General features: G+C 52.7%; 1 long non-coding RNA gene across 1 annotated transcript; it reads left to right on the top strand.

Moving 5' to 3' along the window:
- The first annotated feature begins 3,311 nt into the window (after positions 1 to 3,311).
- LOC129380766 (uncharacterized) lies at positions 3,312 to 4,230 on the top strand. The gene is made up of 3 exons (XR_008608938.2): positions 3,312 to 3,398; positions 3,482 to 3,549; positions 3,690 to 4,230. It is a non-coding gene; the product is annotated as an uncharacterized lncRNA (long non-coding RNA).

The following is a 4,230-nucleotide window of genomic DNA, read 5'->3' as shown; positions in this document are numbered from 1 at the left end:
GGGTGGCCCAAAAGGCGGAGCATCGCCATGAGCAACGCCAAATTCCGGCTTCACTTTTGCTTCACAAAGAGTGACGTCAGGGCCTCTCCTTATAGCGTCCTCGATCACCCGCACCGGTGCGCACCGGGGCGCCTTGGTGCGCACTTTCATCCTCGATCAACTGCACCGGTGCGCACTGACCATCCTCGATCACCGGAAGCGCACCCTGTTGGAGCGGTTTTCCGTTGCCCCGTCTCGCACCGAGAAAATCGGCGGTGCGCCGGAGTGCAATCCCAGCAAGCACTGCGGGACGCGCGACGTGCGCGCGTACTGCCGACTGCAGAACCGCGGACGCTCTGGCCCGATAGCTGCAGTACGTTGCAACGGAGTTGACGGAGTTAGCTAGTGGATTTGTCGGCAATGAAAAAGGAAGCGCTGCTAGTTGCCGCAATCGATGAGCATTCTTCAAGTTCGTCTGACAGCGAAGACGACATGCTGCTCGACCTCGTCCAAAAACAGTGTGGTGAAGAGCGGCCAAAAGTGGACAGGTTCATTGAATGGGTCGTCAGGTTTAATTATAAAATCCATTGGTGTTTGCTTGCAACTAGGTATGTCGGAGCACGCAGTTTGACAAGGTTCGAGCGCTTGCCGCAGATGCTCAGCATCTGCAAACAATAAAATATGCGCGCGCGGGTGTTCGCGCACGTTTTGCGCGCCAGGGGCAAAGTAGCGCTGCATGCAAGCACCCTGCACAGGGTGCAGTTTTGTCCTCGATGTTGACCCTCCGCAGTGCGGCACCACGGCGGGGCAAAGCGCACCATTCTGGTTTCGGGGCAACCCCGGGGCAAGGTGATCGAGGACGCTATTAGTTTCCTTCCTCCGTGCGCGTCCTCCTCCACGCTTCCTGTCGCCCCAGCCTCCTCCGCTCCCCCATAGGCCAATCTGTGTCACGTGGAAGCAGGTGCCGCGCTTTTGTATATTTTTTCTTTCCAGCGCGGAGCAGGCGCCGTGCTTTTGTATATTTTTTTCTTTCCAGCGCTCGCCAAGCTCCATTGTTGGGCCTGCGCGACGAAAGTACGGCAGGCGGACTGACGGAGTGCGTTAGCATAATAGAATGTGTAGGGCCGAGAACTTAATTGCGGTGCCATGCTGCTGCGCCTTCGGTTGCCACAACAGACACAGCGAGGGCAAAAAGCTTTTTGCTTTGCCGTCCGGCGGGCGCAATGCAAAAAGAAGTGTGGATTCGCAGGATCGGGTGGGCTGACTTCGAGGAAGTGGCAAATAACGCACGGCTTAGTGAATTAAGGGCCACGGCTACTCACAACATCTTATTTCGAGCCTAGTTCACGCCTTCCGCTTCGGAAAAGTGTGTTCATGCTCTGCGTGGTTTTTAGCGCGTTGTGTTATGCGAAGCATACTAGTCGCACAACCACGCTCTTCCTTGCTGCGCCGCGCGCGGCCGCGTAGCTACCATATGACGTCATAACAGCTGCAAAAGCGGAGGCTCAACTCGTGCGCTCGCTTGCGGCCGCGTAGCTACATAGCCGGGTCTCAGCTCGTGCGCTCGCCTGCGGTCGCACAGATGTTACTGCGGCCTAACTCCCGCTCCTCCCGCTAGGGCACTGACGTCACAACAGCTGCAAGCCGGGCTCAACTCTTGCGCTCGCCTGCGGTCGCACAGCCGGTGCTGCGGCCTAACTCCCTTTCCTCCCGCTAGGGCACTGGCGTCATAACAGCTGTATAAAAGAGCGGCGCGCTCTCGTCGAGGCCAGTTGTATAGCGCGATGGCGGGAAAGGAAAGGGCCGCTCGTCAGACCGCAAAGCGCAAGTTACAAAGAGCCACGGAAACGGCCGAAGAACGAGAAGTTCGGCTTGCCAAGCGACGTGCACAGTACGCGGCTAAACAGCAGCGTTCCTCCACAGAGTCCGAGGTAAAGGATGAAGTTGCGAGTGTATCTGGGAGTACTTCTACTCTAGTATGCTTCGCATCCTGGGCTTAACCTTAGCTAAGCCACAGCCATTTTTTTTTCGAATGTGCTCTCTTTGTTTCATGTAGTTTCGTCTTGCGGTGAAATGCACGCATCTGCAGCTGGCCTGTGACATAAAAGCGACTTTATTCCGGGTGTGTTTTGAGCTCCACCAGAAGTTACCACATTTTCGACGCTTTTGCAAGGCTCAATATGACTTACGATGCAGTCTTTTAGCTTCGAATGTACGCCCGCATGTATTGATCTGGTTTGTGGTGATTAACGTTGTTAACGTTCCGAAGCGACTAAAGCTAGGATGCAGGTCGTAGTGGATGGCTCCGGATAACTTTATCTAGCTCGCCTGGGGATGTTTAACGTGCACTTTGATCGTTGAGTCATACGTGGGCCGGTAAGTTCCTCGTTGGCGTTTCATAATACTCGCGCGGGCGCGCTAGCGCTGCTTTAGAAGTTGGCGCCTCGGCGCGATTGTATTTCTTCAATAAATTTTATTTACTAGTTGTAACACCTTGTCATTATTTCGTATTATTGACGGCGCCTCCAGGGCACCAAAGCGGCAGCGGGAACACCAAAGCTAGAACCAGGGCTGGATGGGGCTCGCCGAAGCCTGTGCATGCCAAGGGGGTATAAGATCGCGGACAGCCAATTTTGTATGCGAACACTCCCTGCGACGCCTGCATTATTGTAATGTCACGTGCTATTCAGAGGCCTCTGTTAGCCATTACATGTGCCCTCCTGGAGCAGTACTTGTAAAAAAAAAACAATCTATCGTCACGATTACCAAAGCACCCGCAATGAAAAAAACGGCCATGATGCCAGGCATTGCTGACCGCACACAGCCGGAATCTTTCACGCGCCGGCCGAACTAAAGTATCCTGCAGGTGCGTAAATGAACCTACGAAACCACGTACACATACTTTCACGCTGTCAACACCTGAAACTTTGGTAATTACGCCCGTGTTTGAGTACACCGCGTGCTTGCGTCGTGTTTCAGCAACACGAACTTTCAACGTCGCGCGCTTTACGCCTTAAGTACGCCTTGAATAATGGTCCTTTTCTCTATTTCTTCCGCAATTCCAACACGAAATTCTAAAGGCCAGTTACTGACTGACGAAGAAAGATCTCGATTGAAAAAACTGCTCCGCAGGGCTCGAACGAACTTTTCTGCGGATTTCCTCCCGTAGCGTGTTAGCCGTCGTCTGCTACGGCAGGCCCACCACCAGCGGCGCCACCGTCGAGATCGCGCCGAGCGGAGGAGGAGGGAAGTGAATGGCGCTACTCTGGGAGATTGAGGGGTTTTAACCCCTGCCGACGGCGCGTCGGCATGGCACATGCTTGGAGACGCGAATACATCGGAGAGTGCACGTGTACAATCTGGCGTCAGCTTCGCTCTAAAATGTGTTGACAGCCAGAGGAAACCGCAAGGAAATCAAGGTACGTGCACGTTGTTTCTTGTAGCATAATACGATCGAGACGCAGCTAAGGCTGCGTTGATGCATGACCGTTTTGTTTTCTAGCATTTGTGAACCACCGAGTTTCGTGGACGATGTCAGCAGTTTGTTGGCGCCCTTGAAAGTGATGCCCTGTAAGTAGGCAGACTTAATGTATTGTGCATGCAGTTATAATAGCCTTTCGCGCTTATTACTTTTTCAAGCCGGGATTGAAGCTCCATATTCCTTATTTAGTCCCGATATGAGCACTTCGTTCTTACCTTTTCTTTTTCAGTGCAGCGGCCACCTTCAACAGTGGAAACCGCTGCAGTAGCATAGGTAGCCGGTTTTGTCGTGAAAGCGATAGAACAAAGGATGTGCAACGCCTGCCCAAGACTGAATGATTCGGGACCATCAATATCACCAGTGATGGGACTTATTAACCACCGAACTAGAGGGGGTTTGGTGTTCCCAAAGCCCGAGTTTGTAGCTGTTCTTGTAAAAGTAAAGAACGCCATCGACATCGCAGTGCCACGTATTGGCACAAACGATGTGTGCAAGAAGATCACGGCAATGATTTTGCCGCATCTGGAGAGCTGCCCTCTATTTATATGCGAGGCAAGAGAGGACCATGCCTCGGTCACATCCTCAATAGTGGTAAAGAAATTCATAAAGCCCCTCCTATCAAACATTGCTGCTCTTGTTACGGACAGAGTGGCCTATCGCAAAAAATTAATGACTAAGCCGCTCAGTCGAAAGGTTTTGCGCGTTTAAACAGCTCGAGCGCGCGCGAGCTGACAACTTTTTATTGTAAATAAATTCCTGCATACACTGAC

Source organism: Dermacentor andersoni, chromosome 1 (assembly GCF_023375885.2).
Source record: "Dermacentor andersoni chromosome 1, qqDerAnde1_hic_scaffold, whole genome shotgun sequence".
NCBI classification, from domain to species: Eukaryota; Metazoa; Arthropoda; class Arachnida; order Ixodida; family Ixodidae; genus Dermacentor; species Dermacentor andersoni.
The sequence above is the reverse complement of the archived record's forward strand: the minus strand, read 5'-3'. Positions and strand labels throughout refer to the sequence as shown.